The sequence below is a fragment of the Desmodus rotundus genome, chromosome 10 (assembly GCF_022682495.2).
Source record: "Desmodus rotundus isolate HL8 chromosome 10, HLdesRot8A.1, whole genome shotgun sequence".
Lineage (NCBI taxonomy): Eukaryota > Metazoa > Chordata > Mammalia > Chiroptera > Phyllostomidae > Desmodus > Desmodus rotundus.
In genome coordinates, this window is record NC_071396.1 from 103976057 (window position 1) to 104003688 (window position 27632).

A 27632-nucleotide genomic window follows, 5' to 3' on the forward strand; every position below is an offset into this window, starting at 1 on the left:
AAGCCTTGTCATTTTAATTATGATGTGTCTTGGTGTAGACCTCTGTGGGTCCAACTTGTTTGGGACTCTTTGAGCTTCCTGGACTTGTGTGACTTTTTCCTTTACCAGATTAGGTAAATTTTCAGTCACTATTTTGTAATATAGGTTCTCAATCCCTTGCTTGCTCTCTTTTCCTTCTGGTATTCCCATATGCAGATGTTGTTATGCTTTATGTTGTCCAAAATATTTCTTAAGCTCTCCTCATTTTTTAAAATTCTTTTTTTTTTCTTTTGCTGCTCTGCCTGGGTGTTTTTTTCTACCTTGTGTTCCAAAACACTGATTTGATCCTTTGCGGCATCTCACCTACAGTTTATTCCTTCCAGTGTATTATTTATTTCAGATATTGCATTCTTTATTTCTGACCGGTCCTTTTTATAACTTCTGTGTCTTTTTTTGTGCTGTTGAGTATCCTCATAATCGTTACTCTAAACTCTCTATCTGATAAATTGCTTGCTTCCATTTCATCTGATTCTTCTGGAGAATTCACTTGTTCTTTCATTTGGGGTCTGTTTCTTTGTTTTCCCATTTTGGCTTCTTCTTTGTATTTTTCACCTTAGCTATTAAACTAACCAGCTGTTAATCTAATCAAGCTGTTACCAGAAGCCAGGCTCAGACACCACAGGAGGGGGCTGAGGAATTCCTGTGGGTGGGGTTACTGCTTCCCCTTAGGCTGATGCCACTTGAAGAAGAGTGCTCTGCCTGAGAAAGATGGCTACTACAGTGTGGGAGATGACTCAGCACAGGGATCCCAGCAGCTGTTACCTCAGTTCTCTCCCCAGAGCCACCAACCCCAGACTCTCCTCAAGTGTCTCTAGTCCACTCCGCCCCCCTTCACTGGAGCTCAGGGCAAGTAGCTTCATACAAAATTTTGTGTGTTGTCTGTTTAAGAGGCTCTCTGTCTCTAGCCATCACTCCCTGGCAGACAGAAACCCTGTTGCCGATCACAGCTGGATGTTATCTAGGTTCTCTTCTGGCTCTGGTCCTGTAGGCTGGGGAGCCCAGCTTGGGGTTTAGACCCCACATTTCTCAGGGGGAACCGGCTGGCTGCTGAAATATCCCTCTGACACTTCAGCCGCTACCTATGGGAGCCCAGCCAGCCCTCTTGTGTCTCCTCGGCATTCCCTGCCAGTCACATTGTAGTGAAGTGGTTTCTTCTGTCTGTCCGTGGTTTTGAGCTTCTCTCCTGCTAGTGTTCAGTTGGTCGTCCTGGATGATTTCTCTACAATTTAGTTGTACTTCAAGATTTGACCTGGGAGGAGGCCAGTGTAGCTTCCACTTAGTCCCCTGCCATCTTGGATCCTCAGCATTATAATAATTTTAGATTATACATCAAGAGCAAAAGAGCCTTGGAAGAATAATAAAATTAATGAAATGTAGGCCCACTCCCTAACAAACAATTCTGCTTCCAAACAAAGTCAACAGTACCTGGACATGTTCAAGCAGAATTCACATGAAGCAGATATTGATGATCAGGTCATTAAATAGGTAACCTGGACAGTGAGAATGTAGCTTCTTTAGTGACAAAGACCTTGGGGGGAAGCTCAGTTCATTATTTTCTAAACAAGCTCATGGATGGGAGTCTCAATAGTTGACTCAATGTTTGGAGAAAGAGCATCCAGTTTTTAAATACTGCTTTCTTCAACATATTTACAATGCTTTTCTTCTTCTGTATATAAACTACCATGATGATGTATCACAATGATTTAGTCAGGAACAAAGAATGTTCAAATCCCTCCCTTGTGAGTGTCTATGGAATGAATAATGAAAATACAGTCGCTACTGTTTGCAGTTATTTTGTGTTCTCTTGAATGATCTATAAGACAGTTACTGTGTTTATGTTCCTTTTTTGTCTTTTACAAAAGAAATCGCTCTTCTATAATTATAGTTATATAGTAAAGGATTTTCTTATTGAATTTTCTTTTTCTGATAGAATTGATTTCTTTATTGACTCTAGAAGTGAAAACCAGTAAGTCGAACAGGTCATAAAAGGGATATTTGTCCATATGTTTATATCATTTGCTATGATCGGAACTCAACCGGAATACTAATAGCTTCTGCCTTCTCGTACAGATGTAAGAGCACATTTCCAAATGGAAAAGTGGCTATTCCAAACAGGTATATAAATCCACTCCAAGAATCACTTGACTCTTTAACTGAAGAAATTATGCAAAGGAAAACCAAACAAGAGACACGTGCTTGGCACAGTTAGCAACATTCTGGCTCGAAGAGAATTAGCATATGGGACAAGGTACTAGATCCCCTCCTGCTTTTGTCACATGGCTTAGGACTGAAGATAATCAGTGATTATAGCTGGGACACTGGTTGGCTAGAAAACGATCCAGGGTGTCCAAATAACTGTTCATTTCTGGGCACAGAGGGAATGCCAGGATTTCTAACAACCATGCATATCTGGTCGTAAGCAAAGCTGCTTTGGAGACTGTGGATGTCTCAGTTTACCTCTTTCTGTGGCCACTATGAGAAAAACAAAGGGCATTACCTGTGCAACAGGGACTGTGTAGGGTACGTCGTGGCCGAAGGACAAGTTCAACCTGGTGAAAGCCAATTCCTCTTCTCACCCGAAGTGAGTGTGGGATGCTTGTTTGTTTGGTACTATCCACTCTTTCCTGAGATCGGTGATGACAAACCTCTTTGTAATTTTGTGAACTCTTTCCTTCACTGTAACAGGAAAGCTCTGAGTCATCTGAGATGATAAGGGCAACGGTTCACCCGTGGCATTTTACCATCTGTTAAAGAAAAAATGGCACCACTCTACACGATGCAGAGGTGAACAGGGTTCAGCCTGTTGAAGATTATGACAGAAGAGGTCTCAAAATAAATTAAAAATAAGGCCAAGATGCATTGTATTTTGACTAAGTATCAGTATTGTTATAATGACAAGATTTCTTTGCCTTGAACTATAATAGGCTCTAGGGTAATTCTGAGTCACTTCAACCTGCAATGTCATATGTTTTTCTCATAATGACAGTTATTAGCAAATATGAAAAGGTTCATTTAGAATTTTGACATGAAGTTATAACACATGAATTTTGATCCAAAAACTGAAAGTCATTTCAAAAAATGGCTTTCAAAAAGTGAAAGCCATTTTTGAGCAGATATGCCCCTGCTTAAATATACAGACAGATTTTTCTATTAAAAAAATAAAACAACCGTAAAATTTCAGGGCAGGGGCAAGTTAAGCAAGAGAAAAATAGAAAGAAATATGTTTTACTAAGTGAAATAACAAAACATGTTTTGTGTTTGTTGGGTTATATTGAGGGGCATTCTGTATTCACCAAAAACTGTTCTTGATTTAAACGATGACTCTGAAGATGGGCAAGAACGTAACTTTCTTACTCTGCTGAAAGCATGAATAAATATCAACAGCAATCTCAGAGAGAGCCAGTGCTCAGAGAATTCAGTCTCTCTGAAGGACTGTTCCTTGTCAAGTTTAATTATGGGGACAAAGGAGTATTTTAAAAACAATACAAACCCATACCCCTCTCAAAAACATCTCTATGTGGAAGATGCTAGTATACTCAGGTCCAATCATCTCTGACAGCCATGGTCCCTCACAGTAACATATAACATAAAACTGATACAATGTATTTGCCTTCCAGAAGGTTAGAAACCATGGTGTCTACTCAAACTCCACTACTGAAGCAATGTCTGGGTACAACCTGGAACAAGAAAACTAAACCTTCAGTAAAAGTTCATAAGCTACATTATTCCACAGCCTTCTTCATTCTCCCTTCAATGGGTTCCCTCTATGACCCAGGCCCTCAGAATACAGAAGGATCACAGAATGAAGTTTCTCATGTCTCTACATGCACCTGTTGCTTTTACATGACTTTTAATACTGCCAAAATATTAATATCATGCTTTAAAGAGTCCATGTTTTCTAAACTTGCACATTAGTGAAGTTAGATTCATAGGAAAAAAGATATAGAAAAAAAGAAGTTCTTTTTTAAAAGTAAATTGTTGAGGCAATAAATGAAAACTAGCTAGGAGAATGTTTCACAATAGTACAAGCACTCTGGGCTGTTTTACCTTAAGTAAAACGTATCCAGTGATTAACACAGTCAGTGCAGATGCTAAGGGTTCACATGTCTTTGCCTTTCTGTGTGTGTACCAACTCATTTTAAACATTGAATTTCCTTTTATTCTCTTATTAATGTTCCTTCATATTAATGGGAATTAGGCCATGCAAGAAGGAAAACAGAGAAAAGGAAGAGGGAAAAGAAAGAAATGACATATCTCTGCAGTACGAATAGCTTTCAATTCCTTCAGGGGACTTCAGACCACAAATGGAGAAAGTAAGAGATAATCAGTTTCTCCTGATGCCCACTGACCCCCAGAAGCGGCCTGCAGGCTCCAAGGAGAGTTAAAACTGTCTAAGGAGACAGTTAAAAACGCTTAGCATGGACCCCCGCACATTCCAGCCAGGACGACTTCCTCACTTAGTGATTTCCCAGGATGGAACAGCATAGATTTGGAGTCACACAACTCTGTCTCAGAGATCATCCAAATGTTTCAGAATGGAAAAATTACCATCTTTGAAAAGTAGCTACATTATCACAACTCAAAATAACTTGGAAAACAGCTATTATACAAAGTCATGTAGGCCCCAATATTTGAATATATTTCCCTTCGTGAACCAAATGTGGTCAGTGGTATTAAAACTGTCTTTAAATGCTGAGCTTGTCAACCCAAAACTGCCCATTTGTGTCCTAAGTTGTTGCACATATCAATCCACGGCAAGCTCGCATTCTGCCTTTGCACCGAGGTTTGCCAACACCAAACTGTTAAGAGCTCTTCTGAGGATCCTGCTGGTTCCATATGCCCTGGAGCTTAGCCAACTTCCTCAGCTCAGTGAATGAGCACAGTAACATTCATGGGCAGAAACAACAGTCAGGTATCAGACACAGGACAATGGTACTGCATCTTCCCTTAAGAAGGAGGAGGAGGAGAGAAGGAGGAGGGGGAGGAGGAGGGGAAGGAGAAGAACAGATCCACACACAGTATTCTATGGTTCACTGTGAACATCTCTAAATTAAAACCATCTGGACCCTCTATCTGCGCCCCCTACTGAATTACTCTTGAGTGGTACTGCGACCCATCACATCAGAGGAGTAGGCAGTACTATACGTAACGAGGACGTGGGGAAGTGACCAGAACTCACAGCCCATCAAATGTTCTAGTCCGCTTTTAATTTAGTCTTTTGAACATTTCATCATTTGGGAGATCTTTAATATTGCTCTCCAACCTCCTTTTAGAATACCTCTACAGTTTTTTTGACTGCTTCTTTTTTTTAAAAGTCCAACAAATATTTCCTTTCCCTCTCAAGCCATAGAATCACTTTTCCTCCTCCACTGAAAACTTTTGCTCGGTTTTTATAAGCATAACGAGGACATTTCCTCCAGTACTTTCTGTAATTCTATTTCTTCTTCTGGTCATGACACAACAGCTGCACTAACCTGTAGAATAAAACCAGTTCGGAGCAGGCCCATCTCTGCTGACACGGAAGTTTCTTTCAGGACAGTATGATCTACAGGTCTTGAAATGAGGAATAAGCAGCATGAAAATCAGGACTCTTATGTGATCCGATGCAAAGCCCCCTGCCCACTTAAGTGTTCCAATAATTGGTTTCAAATACCAACTCACATAAATAATACTAGAATCAGCCAGTTCCACAGATTCCCAGAGTTGCTACAGTGTCTTGGAGCTGAGCACCTCATTTGGAAATTTTATCCAACCACAGCAGACAGCAGAGAAAACATGAGTATCAGACAGGAAGAACATTCTAGGGCCACTTTTCACAAATAAGGTTAAGACACTATTGTTTTAATTTTCAAAAGGAGTTCTACTTTTCCTTCTTAGAACCCAAATATATATATATATATGATATATATATATATATACATATATATCATTTTAGACAGTTCTTCAATAGAGCAGGAAGGATTCGATGCTGTTTATCCCGTTGATGGCTTCATAGATTAACTGCCTGTCCCAGAAGTCTTGTTGAAAAGGTTAATGCAACCTGCTCCATCATCATGTCCACTCGTGGAGTTTTTGCACCTATTTCACTCAATATCTAAGAAAGGGATCACACTGTTTACTTCTGTAATTCAATAACTTCAAATATATAGGCTACTCTTTCTTCCTGCCAGGAGACAATTTGGGGTGATTGCTAAGATTTGGTCACACACACCACGTGGAACTAAATGTTACCATAGATCGCAGTCAGGGACAGTGAGATCTGAGTTTATACCTGCATCGTCAGAGAGGGAACAGAAGGTGAGTCCAAAAGTAACCACTCACCCAAAGGACTTGAGTGAATCCTGTGTTAAGGTTTGTGACCTATTGAAAATCTTAAAAATGATAATGTGCATCAGGAAAATACTGATGGAGTTCTGCTGGTGTAGTGTAACTACACTACACTACACTAAATCAGGTAACTACTTTACCTGATTTAAGTAAATATATGTAAAATTCATGAAACTATTTTTTACTTCATTCCCCCTGAAAGTGAGACAGAAATTAGTGATAACAATAAGAGATTATCTATCTAGCTATATCTAGCTAACCTGGGTCCAATTTTTAAAATAAAAATTGCATATATTTAAGGTGTACAAAATGATCGCTTACAAAGTAAATTTTTCAAAGTGATTCAAGTACTTCGTTTTGTTGTAGTAAAAGGTTTATAACAAAAAGTAGCCAAGCCTGTCCCATCGCTCCCCACTACCAATTCCCACTCCACCAGGTCAAAGACTTTTACCTCTTAGCTATTTCTTCCATCATTTACCTCCACATTTTTAAAAATGTGCATATACTGCTATTTAACTGCTCAATTTTAGAAACTTTCTGTCAACTTCCTTTTCTGTCTCAGACATCACCATCATCCTACATCCCACCTACCTCTACACTCTCAATTAACTTGTGGGTACATGTCAGTAAATGAAATAAAATGCCATGTAATGCATTGTTTAATGTATAATTTAATATGTGGACATGTATATATTAATATATTCAATAAAAGCTAGTGTTTACATTACCACGTCTGGCCAGCACTCTGAAGAGCCTTGAGTGATATCTGCGTGAACTCAGACACAAAACCTCACGCCTCGGTTGGATTTTTTCCCCCGGTCCTCTCCTCCCAGAGCCCCTCTAACGCCTGCTTCCATCTGGCTGGGTGCTCTTTGGCCCTGTTGCGCTGTGTGGGTCCTAGGATCTCCCTTTACTACATGGCATCCTTGGGATATCCTTTCACTGCTATCACCACACTTTAAAAAAAAAAGCAAAACTATCATGACGGAAAGTAGGTCAGTGGTCGCGAGAGACTGGGTGGGGAGAAAGGGCTGGCTGCACGGGGCACAAGGAGACTTGGGGGGGTAATAGAAATGTTTTACATCATAAATGTGGTGGTGGTGACATGTCTACATCTACTTGTCAAAACTCATCAAATTATATATTTTAAATGGGTGAACATTATTATATGCAAATTATATATGCTAATATGATAAAATTATTATGATGAAATATGATAAATATGACAAAAATATGATGCAGGTCTTATATGGCCAGAGAAAAGCATTTACAATATATTAATAAAGTAAGTGGATTTATCAATGGACTATCAAGAAATGGCTGCCTTTAATCAGGCAGTTTAATAGAAAAATTTCATTTGCAGGAACTAATTTATAAAGGTGTTGGAAGAAGTGAAAGGCCAATGGGGGAAATATGTTCAAACCAGACAATAGGAATGTCTGAAAGTCTGCACCACACCTAAGGCTGGGAGAGATTAAAAAGTGGAAGGAAGGAAGGGGGGAGGGAGGGAGGAAGAAAGGAAGGAGGGAAGGAAGGAAAAAAGGGAAGAAGGGGTGAGAAAGAAAGGGAGAGAACCAATAGGAGATGGCATTTTCAGATTTTAGGAACAGGGCCCTCCCAGAGCAATCAGAATGGTGGCCCAGCAAACACACCACAGAGGAGAGGCTCCCTAAAGGGATCCGGAGCTACTGGCAGAGACACACCCTTTGACGGAGAAGAATGGCCAGAAATCGCCTGAAGCCCTCTTTCCTCCTACCTGCCCACCAGGCCTTCCTTTGACTGAACTGGGCAGAAGCCATTTGGCAACAGAACCAAAGAAAGAGTCTACAGAGCCAGCCATCTGGGACACAAAGCACAGCAAGATGGTTTAGGCATGCAGAGAAAAGACTGCAAAAATATGGTCATGACCTTAATTACCTCTGGTAGAATGGTGCGTCGTTCTCAATTCCTTTCTCATACTTTAGCTTGTTTAAAAACATATACATGTCTTTCACAATCAACAAAGTTATAAAAATTGAACAAATCTGAACAACCTCTGTGTTTGATGGAGCCAAAGGGAATGCAACAAACCACCCAAAGTTTTCCATAAATTTTATTTTCTTCTCTTCAAAAATACAGAGAAACCTCTGGGTTCATCCTGGACTTGACTCTAGTCAGTGAAGGCCTTAAGTCTTCAGTCATCCCTCCTTAATTGCATTAAATGCAATGTTGTTTTAAAACGTTCCAGCTGAGCCTGGCCCGCCAGGCTCTCCCCTCTGGCCAGCTGGAAAGACTCCCAGTCCAGAGCAGAGCCAGAGGACATCGCAAACACGAGCAGCAGAATCACACCCACAGGCCAGGTGCCCTTCACAGCGTGTCCGAAGATACCGGGCAAAGACGATTAATCGGGGGCCAAACAGAACTCATGAAATACGTTTGGCTGATTTTTGCAGAGATTTATGAACAATATCTTCCCAATTTCACTAGCAATGGTCATTGTTCTCAGCATGAAATGCATGTTAAATGAGGTCACAGTATTATTTTAAAATCTCAGTGCATCAAAGTTCAACCACAGAAATAGAACCAGTAGGAGTACATACATATATAGATAACAGATATACACACACACCCCATATACATGTATCTATATATAATACACACATATATAATGTGTATGCACATGGTGTGTGTGTATATATATGTGCGTGTGTGTGTGATACCTCCACATTCATATACACAGATACAGAGATTTATTATAAGGAATTGGCTTATGCAATTGTGGAGGCTGGCTAAGCATTTACAAAATCAGGCAGGCAAGCAGGAGGGCAGAGCACGAGCAAGCTGACCCCCGCACGTACAGCTGACACTGCTGTCACAGGCAGGCAGGGAGAGCAATTCCCACAAAGGGAGAGCCATTGTTGACCCAGCTACTGCTGGGAATCTATTGTCCTGAAGAGTCCAGTCTCTTAAAGGCTTATCTCACTAGGTCTGTCCTACTGAGGACAATCTCCAGTGCTTAAGGTCCACTCATTATGGCTTCCCTTACACCTGTAAAATCCCTTCACAGGAGCACCTAGATTAGTGTCTAATTGAGTAACTGGAATTGGCTGCAGCCCTCTCTTTTGTCCCCATAGTTTAGCCTAGGTAAATGGACATATCAAAAAGTATAACACTCAGAACCACATTTTTAAAAGTATATAGATATATACACATACATATTATCATTTATCAATGTTTTAAAAATCCTACTGTCTCCCTACTACCACAAGTATCTGTGGCCTTCTTAATTGTAAGGCCTGGGTGTGCACAGTAGGTGCTCAGTGATACTGAATGAAGGAGTGAATGAATGAGGGATATTTTCTTCTCTAGATGCTGCAAAATCAAAACACATGTTACGCTCACCAATCTGAAATGCATCTTATTTTGAAAACAAAGTAAAAATGAAACTACATAGAAATGAAAGAGACGGTGGCATGAAAAATGGCGTTCGCTAGCCGAGAAGAGGGCCCCAGCTCTGCCTCCGCATCCTGTTCCCTTCGTTTCCTCCCGAAGCCTATCTGCAGCCCTTCCGGCAGAGCCGGCTCCGGATGTGTGCCCCGCGTGGGCTGCAGAGGGCCAGTTCAAGTGTCGCCGCCAGATGAGTCACCGGGAGGCTTCTTTGACTTTGTCTTCATTCCTTTTCACGACAGAAGTCTTTCCGTACACACGGGGTTAGCTGCCTCCGAACTTAATCTCACTGCAACTTCTATCAAGCTCCGTTATAATTGGCCATTTCCCTTCACATTTCATCTTTCTCTATTGTTAACTCCTTGTCAACAGGGCCACTTTTGGTCACATGACAGCCGGAGAGCCGGGTTCCTGCAGCATGCTCGGAGCTCACTGAATGAGTTGTACGAGCAAAGGATGAACCGGTGCCCTTCCCTGAGACTGAAGAACCCGAGCCTCTTGAAATTAATACACTCCTGACTACACCCTTTCCTTCCCACCTCAATCCCAACAGTAATCCTAAAACAGGGGACAAAAATGAAACTCAATTGGATTTATTGCTGGCCAGTACTATAGAGCTATTTCTCTGAGGCTTATGCATATACCGGGGATTCCTTTTTAATTTCAAATTAAAAAGTTCTCACCTTGATGATGTCCGCAGGCTTGGTGTGGAGAAACTCAATACTGATGAGTGGAGCATTTGAGTCTGGGGGAACCTGGTCAAATAAATAAACTCCAGGGAAGACTCGGGAAGCAGCTGCAGAATGCAAGGACAATCTCTTGGCAGCCCAGCCTGGATTACCAGAGGTGTGCTTGTATCCCCGTCATCCACTCAATTTTCTCCCAGGAGAGCAATTGAAAACAAAACGAAATAACAACAAAAAAACCCTCCGGGGCAGGAAAAACAACCTATCGCCTATTTCAGCTTCTCAGTGAGAAGCACGCGCTAGCAAGGTTCATTCTGCTAATGAACTCACACCGGCAGAAAGCCAGGGAGTTGCCACATTCAGAATTCAAGTTCACTGCATTTTACCCTAGAACATTTTTAGACGAACCAAGTGAATATTTTAGTAGAATTCCCAAACAGAATAACCTTTTACCAGTTTGTTATAAAAACTTATGTTCCCAATCACTAATGTATAAATAAGCCATATTATGCTAAATGCGTAATTCCTCTGCTCTTCGGCTGAGTGTTGGGGTATCTCATAGATGCGTAAGTAGTGAGAGTTGCTAAGGTCAGAGGAACGATATTTTAAGAAACAGACATTTTTAAATTTCCTGACTAAGGGGTCAAAACGCCCTCTCTGCTCACTGCCAGTGAACACTTCTTATGTGCTCAGACCCTCAGGCTCCTCTAGGCCCCTGTCCCCAACTGCAGTGCTGGCCCAGACTGCAGCCTCAGCCGGTGTGGGGGGCGGTGGGGGGGGACCCTGAAAACACAAAGCTAACATGGATGGAAGGGGGACTTCTAATATAGTCCCCTGCCCTTTGGAACACTCTGGAAAGACCTGAGTTGGCCCTTTACCCCCCATCTAAGAACAGTGATTGTGAAGAAGCCCACTGTGGCATGCAAATAACCAGAAGAGTAGTTATCAATCCATTGACTGTTGATAACCAGAAGTGCATTAGTTGTCTGTCACTGTGTAACAAATTCCCACAGCCAATCAGATTGTGCATTTTCTTTATCATCTATCTGTATTTCATCTTCTCTATGAAGTCTTCCTGGGCTTCCAGAAATACAACGTTGTGCTGTATGTCATCTGGGATTAATGCTTAATTGCTTACCCACAGAGTTCTTATTTCCCAAAATTAACTACAGGCTCCTGGAGGACAGGGTGCATATTATCTAATCCTCCTGTGTCTCCCAAAGCCCAGGCGAGAAGCATCTTCCTCTAGTACGGGCTCCAGTACATGCACTCAGACGTCATTTATAACTGATGGCTGGATTCTCCTCAGAACTAGAACCACGCGGAGTTTATAAGAAAGATAACTTTTAAAAAGTAAAGAGATTTCAGGGAGAAATAAATGACCAATGAAAAGGCTTTGTATGGATTTCCTGTTTTACCCCCACACTTTATCAGTTCAGAAAGTGCCAACTGTGGTGCAATGCGGTACTGAGCCCTCCAAAAACAAGTGCAAAACAAAACGGTCCTCTGAGAGTCACTTCATTGGGCACCGAAGGGGAGAAACACTTTTCAAGGAAGTTCGACGTCTAGTTTCTAGTTGTGAACTTCTCTTGTGACTTTGCACAAGTCCTTCGGTCTTTAGGCTTTATGCCTTCTGCTGTTGAAAGAAGAAAGGCTGCCCGGCGTGATTTTACTGCCCACACAACTACTCCGAGCTGAGGACTCCTGACCTCACCCCTGTTTGGGAACTTGCACAGTGCAGCACCGAACTGGAAATGAGGGTGCTGAGTGGGAGATGGAAGCCAGACCACTGAGAGGCTTCTGCCCTGCTTTTCTGGGCACTGTACTTCCAGAGACTGCCCACAGTGGCATGAGGTGCTCCCCGTGAGCTTCCTGAGGGCCCTAAGGATGGCACGGGAACTGTGAAAGCCTTCCTTCCTTTTCCATGGCCTGATTTTTTCTTCCTATCCTAAATATGTCTGCATTGGAAAATTTTAATATTTGTATTTGTGTGCCTTCTAGGTCCCCCCTAAGCACACCTTTCCTTAACTGAGAAAATGCAAATAATGCTAAAATAATAATAATAACAATGATGACGATGATGATGATGCCAGGAAACAGTGAAGTTTTCCAATGAATGAAAATACAAACCAGAAAAAGATTAGAGGCATAATTTACGACCTCATTACATCTCTAACTCCCTGCTTTGCAAATATTTCTAGAGAGATCCTTATACCATGTTCTTTGCCTTTTTTTCCCCAATCCTGGAGAAGTTCGTCTGACATTAGATGGTGTTATTAGAAGGTGTCACAACTTGACCGATAAATGCCTGTGTAGAAGAGAACACTCTGCAGCCATCACTCGGAATTGAGAACTTTGGGGGCAAAGTGTGGGCTCAGAGATAACCACGTAAGCCCTGAGAAGGCATGTGGCGCAGTCAATCCTTAAATTCGAAGTGAAACAGCACGAAGCGTCTTATTATGCCTGTTCACTTTTGAACCCCTGGAGGGAGATTAGCAACAAAGTAAATACACATCAAAAAATATCCGGAATACAATTGTTACAGGGGACAAGTTCTTAAAGTTGCGTGATGACATAAAGTAGTTTTGAAGTTGCCTCTTGGTTGGCATCAGGTAGCTCTTGGCATAAAAAGCTCAGCAAGGCCTGCGGGGCAGCCTGTTCCTGACCCCCATCCCCAAAAGCAGCATCTTCTGATGGGAAGATAAATGCTTGATCCGGAGAACGTTCACTTCGCACTAGTGACAGCCTCAAGCATCATCTATTTATGCAAAGAGGCTAGGTCAGAGAGAGCCGTGCGTGAACTGGCTGCAGGGAAGCAGGGTGGAGACGGAAGAGGGTAATCTCCCCGAACATCTGTCGTAACTACACGTGAAGCCTTCCCACACAGTCAAATGCAGTCCGGTTGGTACCTCGGACTGTTGGGCCTCAGCTGTGCGGATGAGTGTGTGCAGTCCCGGCTACAGGCTTTATCCGCTTTGATGACGCCTATCACTACACACCCGGGCAGCCAAGGAGGTATAACCCACGTAATCAGCAGGTCAACAGAGAAGCAGCACTTGACCGTGGCAGTCGGAGAATGAGCACCCATTATCATATGCCCTCTCGTTCTTTTCCAAAAGGAGTCAGGCAGGGAAGTAAACACACTCGCCCTTCCAGTCGCTGCCAATTTACTGTGCCTTTCTCAACTGATGAAGCCACAGGCCATCGTCACTCTGAATCTTGTCAGCAAGGATGGCAGCGGACAAACAGCCAGAGCAGCAGCCTTCCTGTCCCCCACCCGGGGAAGCAGGGAAAGCAGTTCGCCCACAGAGCTGGCACTGGTGGTGCGAACTCCGGCCACAGCACGGCTCCTCCAGGCTCGACTGCCTGCTGCACAGTAAGGGCCTTCTGCAGTTTATTTAGATGCACACTGACCTTATTTTCTCGGCACTATCCTGTGAGAGTGTGTTCTTTTGGAGGATGTGGGGAATGGGGGGCGGGGGGCGTTGCCCAGCACTGTCTGGCTTTATCTTCTCCTCTGAATTCGCCAGTGCAGAGCAGTGGGCCCCCGCCCCCCACCCCCCCATCAGAGTACCACCGCCTGTGCTGGAGACGGTGTTTTCAAGCCTCCAATCCACATCAGAGCTTGAAAACACGAGGCAGTGCAAAGTGGAATACTAGGGTGTCATTGATCAGTCTTTAGGCATCAAAACCACGTCACGATTTGATTTTTCTTAAAGCACTTGCTGGCTGGGTTTTTCCAAACAGCAAATGTCCCTGATTTCCAAGTAATTCTCCAGAATCAGAAATCCACAGACATTTGAAATGAAACAACACTGCAATGCTTTACGCAGGGAGACACCCTCATAACGACGCGTTCGAAGTGGGCATCAGCTCCACCCTGGCAAACAGATGCCCTTCTAAGGACCACAACAGCACCTGCCGTTGTTCAGAGTCAGCGAGTCACCCTTTGCTACCAGCGGAAAACATTCCAGAAGTCTCTTTGCAAAGAAGTTACTGGCCTTATGGTTTTTATCCTTGAAGTTACAGTGTTAACATTCAACTTCCTTTTTTTTTCTTTTTTTTATTGTTGTTCAAGTACAGTGGTCTCCATTTCCCCCCCACACGCCCCCCTGCCCCACCCATCCCCGCCTCCCACCCTTGATCCTACCCCCCTCTGGCTTTGTCCACGGGTCCTTTATACATGTCTTTGATGGCCCTTCCCCTATTACTCCTCTCCCCCCTCCTCTCTAGTAACTGTCAGTTTGCTCTTTATTCATCTTGTATTCCTACCTCCTCAAAATAAATGATCATTTCTAGTGAAATTGTGGAGAATATTTTAGTGCATCAAGAACTGTCGATGTTTGTTTTCATAATATTTCTGGACCAGGACACGAGAGAAAGACACATGTATCAAACTGGTGGCTGACCCCAAACTAGAACAAACAGCGGTGATACTCTGATTCAGGGATAACAAAGTTGTAGGGGACCACAGAGTTCAGTTCCTACCTAATCCCTTCATTTTCCCCCACAAGACACAGAAAAAACATTAACTAGCCAAAATCATGTAATCAGTTTTCTAAAGCTGGCCAGCGTTTTATACGATACTGTAACAGGATATGAGGCAGAGCCAGAGCCAGAGCTAAATGTGTCTGCTGCACCAACTCCTAACTGGAAAATTTTAATCGTAGCTCATTACCGTCCTCATCTCCATTGTCACTCTCAAACTTCACACTCTGTCTGTTTTTCTTCATCGGTCTTAGCAGAATGGAAAATTCTATTACACACACATTCAGTTGCTCACTCAGTGCTGACCTCCCGCACTGGAAGGAAGGAAGTGTTGTGGCGGCATGGATCCTGCCCTCCTTCTTCGCTGCTATGTTTCCATTAATGACAAAAACACCTGGCACGTAACAGGAACACAAGAAATACTTGAAAATCTGATGTGCCGATGGACAGTTGCGATTTTAGAAGGCCACCTTGCATCTCCCTGACACCAGAAACCACACAGCAGCCGCACGGGATGAAGAAGAGCAGGCTCTCCCTTGGCACCCTCAGCCAGTGGTCTTCAAGGTCAAGCTTCCTGTTGACATGGACCTAAACTCAACTCCGACCAAATTTCTGCCCCTGCCACTCCATTGAGACCGTATACTCAAAAGTTTCCTAAAGCCTTCCGAGTGTAACATCCAGGGGCCTCTTCTCCTCCTTGTTCTCTTTTGCTGTCTCTCTCACAGCATCTGCCACATCGGAAATTTTCTTTGCATTGGCTGGGCCCTCTCTTTTCTGAGTGACTTCTGCTTTTACTTGTTTCAAGGCCAGTTTTCTTCCCTTTTGACTTTGACCACCTGAGTCACCACTGGTTCTCGCTGCTTCACTCTCCTCCTCTCTGTCACAAACCTCTGATCTCAGGCCCCGTCCTCTTTCCTCCTGTGAGGCCTGCAGACTTATCTCTGAACTTGTACGAGATACTTCTTCTCACACACACTGCTGTCATCTCAAACTTGCCACCTCTAAACAACATATCTGGACTTTTATTTTATGAAAATACATCTTTTCCTCCCAACCAGATTAAAGGGGGAGTGCCTTATATCTTTTTGGGGTTCCTGTATCAATAAGCAAGCCTAGTGCCTTGGGCTTTCTGAGTATTTAATAAATATCTGTACTTGACAAATATCAAGAATGGTGATTGCTATGGTAGAACTGTGTCCCCCGAAAGTGAGACACTGAAATCCTAAACCCCAGGACCTCAAAACGTGGTCTTGTTTGGAAGTGGTGCTGTTGCCAATGTACTGAGTTAAGATGAGGTCACACTCAGGTAGGTGGCCCTTAATCCAGTATCACCGGTGTTTTTATAAGAGCAGGAGAGGGACACACAGTGTGAAGGACACCAGTGACAGTGGAGAACTGTCACACAGAACCTAGCACAGAGCCTGGGCTCGAAATTAGTATCTTCTTTGCCCTTTGCCCTTTGAAATGAGCCTTGTATTCACAGGGATGCGTATGTTCGTTCAGTCAGTCCACCTGTGCTGACTGCCGTCTTGGGTTAGGCGCTGCTCCGGGCCTTCGGGCTACAGAGATCAACAGAAAGACCCGTCCTCATGGGGCTGACCTCCGGGTAATGAGCCTAGTTTCTCTCTCTTCATGAATAGATGAATGAACTCAAACTGTCATTACATTGTATCCTAAACTCCGCTTCAAAGAATTATGATGATAAAGAAGAAACGAGCGCATTTGGCTCTGAAGTTACAGGAGACCCTCGGCAGGGCACCAGAACACAGTGAGCCGTCACATGGCCCCTCGCTTGCCACGGGATAAGGCAACAGACACTAAGGTGACCTTTCCACTTAAGATGAAAAAAAAAAAGAAAATCAATTTTTATTACTTTTCTTAACTGCAACTCCACATTAATGAAATGCTGTATCAAACTAATTAGATTTAGCATATACAAAAATGTTAAAAGGTCAAGTAAATCTTCACCATTGAAAGGGAGAAAATACTACCCTCCGTGTATTTTTCAATCATAAAGAATGATGCAGTTATGGTCATTTTATCATTTCCTAAAATGTAATTATTGGCCCTAGTGTAATGAAAATTTTCACTAGATGCTGTTAAACATGTAAAGCAGTGTAAGTAAGAAAACAACAACAAGCTCTTCGGTTGTGACATATTAAGAAAGAGCGGGGAAAGGATCAACACACAGGCATGCTTCCCTTTCTCACACTTCGCTTCGCTGTGCTTCACAGGTACTGTGTCTCTTACAATCGAAGGTTAGGAGTTACATTTTGCAGATGTTTGCTGTGATACACTCATCAACAGGAAGAAGGACAGCCTGCACCCCCTGGTCTCAGTGTCTTGGGAGGCATTCCCAGTGCAGCTTCTGTCCCTGCCCCTTATCTCTTGGACTCCGACTAGGTCCCTATGGTTGAGCTGTCCAGTGGGGTAGCAGAGCCACACCCCACACATGAACCGAATTAGGAAACTGTAAGATACAACTTTTATTTCCACCGCGATCGATAAAGGGAATCTGAGACTATTACGGGATCTCTTCCCTGGGTGCACAAAGGAGGACCGTCTGCAATGCTACAGAGGGAAGTAAAGCTGATAGAGAGAGAGAACAGAAAGTGAAAGCAAAAGAAAGAGAAGGAGGAAGAGGAGGAGAGAACTGCCTTAGCCCCTGGTATCGGCCGTGCCTGAAGTCTAAGCAACCTTGGACTCCCCAGCTCTGGGAACAGCCCATTCCCTGGGTTACATCAGCTGACTTTGAATCTAGATTAGAGCTTTTGCATTAGAAAGAGTCTACTCTGATTATCTTAATGATCGAATCAATGAAACCTTTGACTTTCGATCCTAGCGTCAGTGCTAAGCTACCCTGAAAATGACAGAAAACTTACAATAAACCAGGAGTCATTAAACACAGACAAAGTCTATATCCAGATAGTAAGCTCAAGTGTGGTATTCCTTTCCTTGAGACAAGCAAGCTGCGTGTAATCCCAGGTGCCTCCTCTGTGGCATGCTCACCTCTCTGTCGCAGCACTCCAAAACCTGATGGCATCCACTGGTCTGTCTCCACTCTTGGACTTGAAGCCTCTTGGGGGCAACACGCACTTAATTTATCTTTATTTGAGGCCAGCCTGACACAGTGCTAGGCAAGGGACACTTGCAGAAGGAGAGTAGAAAGCAATTCAAATGGAGAGAGAAAAGATACCGTACACAGCTTATGAAGACACTTATATGAATTATGCTTTCATAAGTATGAGACAATTTTTCATTGTCTTTTTATTTTACTCTTGGTTTGTACCATAATAGCCAATGGAGAGATGCTGTGCCCCTAATGAAAGAATAATGTAACTATCATCATCATCATCATCACGCCACCTCCCACTTTCTGTGTGTTTTCTGTATCGCAGACACTCTGCTAATTGCTTCTATCTTTTCCTCTCAGAACGCTGAGTTTGGCGCTACAAAGATGAAGATGCCTTGGAATGCCTTCTATTACAGCATTCTGTCGTACTTTATAGTTGGAAGAATGCTTCCACACATATTTTCTTGCTTGTAATTCTTTGAAACTCAGTGAGGTAGATGGAAAAATATTCATATCTGGTGATCTATTTGAAAAAAAAAAGTCTCAAGGATTTAGAAGACTTTTCTGAAGGAACAATGTGAGTAAATCAGAGTAAACGATCAGGTCTCATGACTCCATACCACAGAAAGAGCGTTTAACATCATTACAAATTAACCAAGAAGAGCGAGACACCTGGAGAACCTGTGAATCACACTGCAAATGGTCTCATTGGTGCCCCTCACTTCCCATTTCCCAGGTATTTTCGAGCTTAATTTCCACATTAAAATGCTTTCCCTCCATCTCCCTCCCTTCCTCTTTTCTCAATAAATCCACTTACTGGAATGAAACCAAGCGCCATGACTGTAACTACTGAAAGGTTTTGCTTGCAAACACAAAGCTACAGACCTTTCCCTAAAAGTAATGCCTCTTCTTCCAAGTAAAAGACAATGAACCATGACAGGGAAAATTCCCTGCCCCATAATTCAAAGACAACCCTTCCTTGATATTCCTGCTAGGGTGGTTGGTTCTGATTGCAACCAATAATGCCCAGACTCCCTCTGTCCTCAATACATTGAGTAGCAAGAGCTGAAGTATAAGACAAATATTGCCTTCTCACTGCTGCCCTCATACAATTTCTTAGAATAGGTATGTTTTTTAGCTACATGGTGGCTGCATCATAAAAACCTCATGTATATGCATATCATACACACAGAGAGAAACGTATACTAAAATAAATAAAAGAACAGAATATGTAACTTGTACAGTTTTATGTTGAAACTGGAATTCTCTAAAACAATGGGTAAACAGATTTCATTTTTTTAATAATTTTTTTTGATTTTTAATGATAATTTTTAGAGGGTCTATATGGCTTTGATGACTTGCCAGTTTAAATATTTCGTTCAGGGAAGAAAAAAGGGAGGTGGCACTTGAAGAGCACTAGAATAATTTCATAAGAGCTATATTCATTTTTTTTTCCCAAAAGACTGTGAAAGAGTGGGAATCCCATTTTAGCCTGCCAGGAAAAGGAGGCCTAAGAGTAAGTTCTGGGAACAACTCATTTATTTTTATCCTTCTATAAGAAACATTCAGACTGCTTCTGCCTCCAGTCAAAGAATCTTAACTGAGTCCTACTATGTGCCAGGCCCTGTGTCAGGGCTAAAATTATGCCGGTGAGTACAACATATCTCCCTGCTTCCTGGCATACCCTTTAGTGACTCATTCAACAAATATTTATTGAGCACCTTGTATGTTGCAGGTCCTACATGCCAACGATGCAGCTGAAATCGATGCCTTCATGGAACTGACATCCCAGTAGAGAAAAGAGATGATAAACAAATACATTTCAGAATAGACTACTTACATTCAGACACTGATATGGGTCTTGAAGAAGATAAGAAACTCAGAGTGCTGTTGGGAGGGAATTCTATTTTAGGTGAAGCGATCAGCAGAAACCCTGCAATAAGCAACACTTAAACGGAGCCCTGAAAATATGGAGACTCAAACGACATGCAGATCTGGAAATGCAGTGCTAGGGGCAGAGGCGCCTGGGCTGACGTGCATTGGTCACGGGAACCAGCAGCAGGCGGGGATGACATTGGACAGAAGGGCAGGGGCTGAGCAGGCAGCAGGGCTAATGAGAACTTTGGACTTCATGCTAAGTATGATACATGACCCTGAGAAAAGGGACATGCTTGAGAAAGCTCACTCTCGATGCTGAGTAAAGAATAATCTGTAGGTTTGGGAAGTAGAAACAGAAGGAGCAGTCTGAGGCTCTGCAGTAATCCAAGTGAGAGACAGAACTAGGGAGCATAATTCTACAAATGCCATACAGTGCCATTCACGATTCTACTGGACTTATGTGTATCAGTTTATTTGGATTCTGTTCAATATTTAAACCCTTCAATAATGGCCTGTGAGACAGGTACTATAATTATGCCCACTTTCCAGCTATGAAGAAGCAAGCCAAGGGAATTTAAGCAGCTTGCTCAAGACCACACAGAGAATAACTGACTACAGGGATGTGAAGGTTTAGTGAACCGACAAGTTAGAGGGAATAAGACCGCCTTCACTTCTGGTACCAACTGCAAGTTCAAGTATCCCCAAGGCCGCCTTGCGGTTCCATACTCACTCGGACCACAGAGCTCACTGAAGGCTGTTATGCTCGTGTTTACTGCGGTTCACTACAGGAAAGGGAGAAGAACAGCAATCGGTCAAGGGAAAGCGTGCACTGGGTGAAGTCCAAGAAAGGGACAGACACGGAGCTAGTAGGGGTCATTTCCTGTGCAGTCAAGACAGCATTCACTTGTTGGCAACTACGCATGAAAGCGCACACAGAGGACGGACAATGAGAGTGGCTCAGAGCCTGGGCCTCGGTGTTCAGGGTTTTCATTGGCATTCCATTACGTAAGCATGAGTGACTGTGTAGATGGCTGACCTCTGTCCCTAGTCTCTCTGGAGGCCTGCTCACACTACAAGACCTAGGCTCCTTCCCCCAAACCACATGGCTGGTTCTTCTCTTGTGGCCAGCCCCGGGTAGATATGTCTACACCTTTTAGTCCCTGTTGGGAAACAGGTCAGGGAAGAATGAGGAAAAGGGGAGGAAGAGAGACCTGTTGTTGCATAGCCCAGGCCACGAGTCCACTCTAGCTTCAACAGGCAGCGACTAGAGAGGCCTGTCCCAGGTACACAGGGGCTGGCTCTCTATAGCAGTGCTATGAAAATGCCAGTCCACGCAAGAGAGGGAGCTTGTGCTAGAATGTAAATCAATGATGCACTGCTTCCTTCGTCGGCGACATCTGGCTATGGAAAAACAAGCAAAAAAAGCCCGCTGACCTAAACCGAGGGCTTAGCGACACAGTGAATTCACACCTTGGCAATGGCTCCTTATCGTGTTGAGGACTGTTGTCAAAGACCCGCATCCAGGCTGCACACTACACGTTGAGAAACACTGCCGTAAATGTGGATAAAACAGGCTTTTAAAAGAACATGAGATGCTATACACGTTGATGTCAGAAACCAAAAATTAGCACAAATGTCCTTCTAGCAAACCCATGTAAAAAGCATTTTGAATAATACACAAAGTGTAAGATAGACCTCTTCCCCAAACATCAGACCATACATTTTTCGGAAAATAATGAGAAATTAGCTTACAGCTTAATTCACCACTGAAAACAATTTGCACCACTAGCAGTAAAGACCTGCGTTTTTTATAAAGACAGGAGAGTGACCCAGGGCTGGAGGCACACCTTTACGTCTTTCCTTCCTTCCTCCCCACCAGGCGCGGTCACCAGAGCGCCCTGGGAAGTGTAAAAGTCAGAGAGCATTTTTTAAACTCTCTTCAAGGCTGTTTGGAGGTATAAAATACACACCTTGAGTAAAACAAATGTATGTACCTCAGGAAGGTAATAAATCACTTGTAGCTTTATTGTTGTCAGTCACTGGTTCCTGAAGGGCAAACTGCACTTGGTTCTTACTTGTTCTGAGCTTCACTGATCAGCAACTTTTCTTAAAAGTTACAAGTTTCCACTGTTGACAACTCTGGAATTTTTTTAAGTCACCCAGAAATAAGTCAGACAGAGAAAGACAAATACCATATGATTTCACTTACATGTGAAATCTTAAAAAAACAAAATAAACAAACGAAACAAAAACCAACTCATAGATACAGAGAATAAAGTGATGGTTGCCGGAGGGGAGGCAGTTTGGGGGAGTGCGTGAAAAAGGAGAAGAGATTAAGAAGTGCAGATCGCCAGGTACAAAAATAGTCACGGGGATGTAAACTGCACCGCAGGGAATATAGTCAATAATATTGTGATAGTGATGTCAGCTGGGTACTAGAGTTACTGGGACGACCACTTCACAGGGTACATACATGTCTAATCACTATGTTGTTTGTACACCTGAAACTAATATACTATTGTTTGTCAACTGTAATTAGAAAATAGATTAATTTTAAAAGTCAACATGTTTTTTAAATATTATTTCATGGGCATATTGGTGGGCAATTCAATTCTACAGACTTCAGTTGAATGCCTGCTATGTGTCAGAAATTGCTAACCCCTCGGGGGAGACGGGCGTGTGTACACACAACTAGAAACGAAGGTAGGCTGTAACGAGCGCTGTAACTGGGCAAGCAAAAGGAATGATTCATTCTGACTACAGGAATACAAGAAGACACCAGGAACGACCTGTCCTTGACGGATAAGTAGCATTTCAAAAGGCAAGGGAAGAGGGAAGTGAAGAGCATCCCAGGCAGAGGAAATAACTGACCCCAAAAAGTGAAGGTCATTCCGGAACTTCTAGCAATCTTCCAAGCCTAGTTAGTCCACAAGATGTGCTGGGGGAAGGGCGGACAAAGTGAGTAAGAGCACGGAGGCTTCCAAATGCCAGTTGTGCTCGTGGTACTGTGCGCGGTCCAGCGGCCCAAGGTTACAAGATCTCAAAGGTTGTCTAGAAGAGGGGTAGGCTCTGAGGTGGGGGTGTAGAGGAGGGCCACAGGAAGGAGGCTCTGAATGTCATGGTGAGGAATTTAGAGAGAGGACGAACCGCCACAAGATTCAGAACACTAAAGCAGCCTTCGGGGTGGCGCATGACAGTGAAGTGTTCATTCCCTCCTCCTCTTACGGCAGCCTCCCCCGCACCACCGTCTTTGGCCTCAGCCATAGGACTTGCTCTGGCTAACGGAGTAGAACCGGAGCAGACACGCCCTGCGTCGTGCTCCCGTGGAAACTCGGAGGAGCACCGAAGGTTTTTGCCACACTAGCTGCTCCTGCACCTCTGCCGTGGAGACACAGTGCTTCTCAAGCCTGAGTCTGAGAACTGAAAGAATCACGGGACAGAACTCAACTTCTGTGACCGCCCACTGGGTAAGACCTGTACTAGCTGCTGCAGCCGCCAATGTAGGTGAGCAAAAGCCAAACATCTGCTGCTGAAGTCCACTAACATCTCAAGATATTTTGTTGCACAATATAAGGTAGTGGAAGGTGAATAACTCACCCTTCTAAAAATAAAACTTAAGACATGTTTAAAGAAATTTTTGAGAAAAATAAAATGACCTATAATCACAATACCAGAGAAAATCACGGATAACATTTTGACCATACCTTGCACCAAATATCAATCCAGGTGAGCCATAGATCTAAACAGGGGAAGCAATGCATTTTTTAGAAGCAAACATAGGAAAATATCTTCACTACCTAGGAGCAGGCAAAGATTTCCCACATAGGACAGAAAGTGCTGAAGTAAAAGACGATGAAATCGGACTACACTAAAATAACAGATGCCTGTCAACAAACATCAGCAAAAAAATGAAAAAGCAAGCCACAGAGTGGAACAGATGTGTGCAAGCTCTCTATCCAAACAAGGGCTCCTATTCCTGATACGGAGAGATGACCAACACGCCAACAGAAAAGTGGTCAAAATACTTCAACTGGTAATCTTTTAATATATCAACCAATAATATTTTATTTCCTGTTCCGGTGTTGGTTACACTGGTGTGTTAACTTTGTGAAAGTCGAAGGGGCTGTCTGCTTATTATGATGTGTGTGTGTGTATAACGTATGGTATACTGCAATACAAGTATACATTAAAAATTACGGTCTCCAAATTTTTGAGTTTAGATGTAAAGTCTTTGTAAGCAACTTCTCAATTTGTAGCAGCACATGCAACTCAGTCTTACAAGGGGCGGGATCCTTTGAAAGTATCAATGGGCGTTTCTTCAGGAAGTTTTCTAGTGTACAACGTCCTGTGCTACAAACTATTCGAGATTTCTGCGAAACTCCCTAACTGGCCATCTCGGTTGTCAGAAATCTTGACATCGTACCCAGCTGGCTTTCGTGAATATAATTTTTGGATACATATAAAGCTTAAAAATCGCATTATGACTAAGACTAAACTTGCACGATTCTCCAGTCCCATATTAACAAATATGAAAGGCAAACTTCCTTTCGTTTGCCTCATTCTTCCATTAAGTACCATAGAAATCATACTTCAATCAATACATCTGATCTTTTCAAATTAAATTATCTTCGTTTAGAGAACCGAATAAAAGATGTTTTGAATAGATGAAACAATTTGGTTTACTTTACACTTTCGTAATAAATTCTATTTAAAAAGTGATTCCTTTACTAATTAAATTATGTTACTAGTTGTTGCTAGCTGTTAAACTTTTTTAAAAAATCAAAACTGAAATTCAAAATGTTGTATTTCATGACTTAGATTAAAAATAAAATCTTTTTCATAAAATAAAAAATATTTTTGACCTGTATGTCGAACTGACACAAATTAATTCTTATAATCCTACATTCTCCCATTACTATCTTCTCCCACATTACTGGAGATGTAATACAGATCTCAGTCATAGAATGATTCATTTATTCAAAAAGCGCTTATTCAGTGCCCACTCTCCGCCAGCCCTTTTCTCGCAGTTGGGGAGCCTGGAGGTCAATATGGAGATAAGGACCCTTTTCTAAGAGTTTACCTTTTACACGAGGGACACAGAGAGACGCAGGTGTGGTGTGCAGGAGGGGCCTGGAGGGGCTAGCTCTAGGCTGCTCAGACAGAGGAGTCTGCTGGGCCCCAGGGAACTGAGTCACAGAAGCAGCTGTGTTACTTTTCGGGCTACCATGGCAACGTCCCGCCAACTGGGCCGCCTCAACAACCAGAAGTCATTGTCTCGCAGTTCCAGAGGCTTGAAATCAAAGACTCAGGCATTGGCAGGGTTGGCTCCTTCTGAGCATTGTGAGGGAGAATCCATTCGTGTCTCCCCTGGCTTCTGTGGTCTGCTGGCAACCTCTGGCATTCCTTGGCTGGCAGTAGCGTCGCCCCAGTCTCTGCCTTCATCATCACATGGCATTCTCCTTGCATGTCTATCTGTCTCTGTGTCCAAATTCCCCTGGCAAAGCCTTCAGCTTGGATTCCCAGCCTCCAGAATGGTTGAGACAATGAATTTCTGTTGTTTAAGCCTCCCAGTTGATGGCGTTTTGTTACGGCGGCCCAAGCAAATTAAGGTACAAGGCAAAACCCAATGTTATAGAACAATGTGTCTTTTTAATTCTTAGTTTAGGGATCCCTAATGAAAACTTTAAATCCATTATAATCCCAGAAATGTTCCGAAAGTCACTCTGTGGAAACAATTTCTCTGAAGAGCAAACAAATTCTTCTGAAGAAATAGCTTCTATATTTTGGGTTCCTCCCAGAAGTACTTGCGACTGTGTTGACGGTGGGATCACCTGTTTTCAACTTTCCTTCACGTATTTTAATGTCAATGTAGACACATTCTAGTTGCATACTTTGTAATGGGAGTAAATCGGTGACATCATTTCATTTCATGTATTTGCCAGTGGCAAATTCGGATATTGAACAAAGTTGTTATTTGTTACTTGAGGCTTTTTATATTAAATGGACATAGTCCACTGATCACATAAAAGCCATTCACCCCTTGTTACCAAAACAGTAGTAAGAGAAGCCACCACTACCACCTGTCAGTGAAAAAGCCCAATTTTCCTCCTTCCCTTTAAAACCCAACTCTACATATCTCTATAGAAAGTTCACGAACACGGTTGAATTAAGAGTTGATTAGTGCCATTTTCCTTGGAGAAGACCACAGCCAGCAGACAAGGTGGACCCGTGACCACCCTCTGGCCTGTCATCGGGAGACCCTGTATCGGACCCATTCATAGCACAGTGATTGTTCCGTCCAGTGAGCTTCCGGCTGCGCTGCGGCGGCCCAGGTGGAAACTGCCCTCAGAGACAGCCCCCCGCGCTCTCCAAAGCCAGGTGAAAAACTGACGACAGCACAAAAAGCTCCAGAGGATGTCCCTTTTAAATGCTGGATCGATATGTCTGTCATCTGATTCATTCCAGAAAATGAAAGCTCATGAATCCGAGGAAGCATAATTACCCTCTTACGCCGTCCCACTGCCCTAAGTGGCCAGTACTTAATTGCGTTTACGGCTGGAACATCATTACCCTTGAATGGAAGGAATAGATCTCTCTCTCTCTTAATTTCTGACTAAAATTCTTTTGTCTTTCCCTGCTCTCTGTGACAAAGGCTGTACAGTTCTTCTGAGATGAACAGTAGAAGACAGTGCAACAAATTAATACAAATGAAGTCATTGCTGAGTGACTCCATCTGCTTTCGAAATAAGGCTCGGACGATAATGTGGCCAAGCTCCAGACAATTTGGCCTGACTCCAGACGAAGGCACACAGGTAACTTAGAGCTTCATTAACTCTCTTCAGGAAGACAGACATCCAAAAACTAACCTTAATAGAGGCAGCATATGATCCATTGACAATCTGTTGGATGTTAAAAAATGAACTTTGTTTTTGCAGCGTTGCCTGAACAGTAGGCAATGAGCATATGCAACTCAAAACGCCACGGACCAAGGTATGGCTCTACGTCCTAGACGCCAGTCTCAAAATTTAGAGAACAAAGACCTTAATTTTTATTTACAGAATTTAATCAAAAGGCATTAATAACCTAGCAACTAAGGAAGGCACATAAGGTGTCTGCAAGTGTCTTTTCTCTGTAATCAACAGGAAGATTATTAGCTGATAGCAAATGTTATTCATCTTCATAACAGCTAAATGACAGCCTGTTTAAAAATAACAAATGACTAGTCCTCATTGACGACTGCAGGGCGAGCTCGACCTTCATGTATTTTAAGCAAACAAGTCCTCTTTTCAAAGACTTCAGGAGCGCTTTAATTGATAATGATGAGATGTTTTATTTTTACCAAGGGACGCTAAACCTTTTAAGATGCTATTTAAATTGAGATAATTTTATACAGCCCCCTGAGTTAGGAGAGACCCTGAAGGTCTTACACTGATTTTTTTTTCCATAAACAAGGTACTAATGAACCACAAATGTAATTAGTTAACTATATATAGAAATGTTACCTAGAAATGTTTCTTCTGTGTCCTTCCTGATTTTTCTGTTGAACAACGGGCATGTTTCAAGTCACAGGCCAAAAAAAAAAAAAGATTTTAAAACTGGATTTTTAAAGATCGGCCTTATTTCCTTTGAGGTACAAACACTACGCATCTCCAGTGGCTGAAGAGAAAAGGGCTCCGCGGCAAGCTCTCCGCGGCTGCCGACCCTTTCTGACAGTC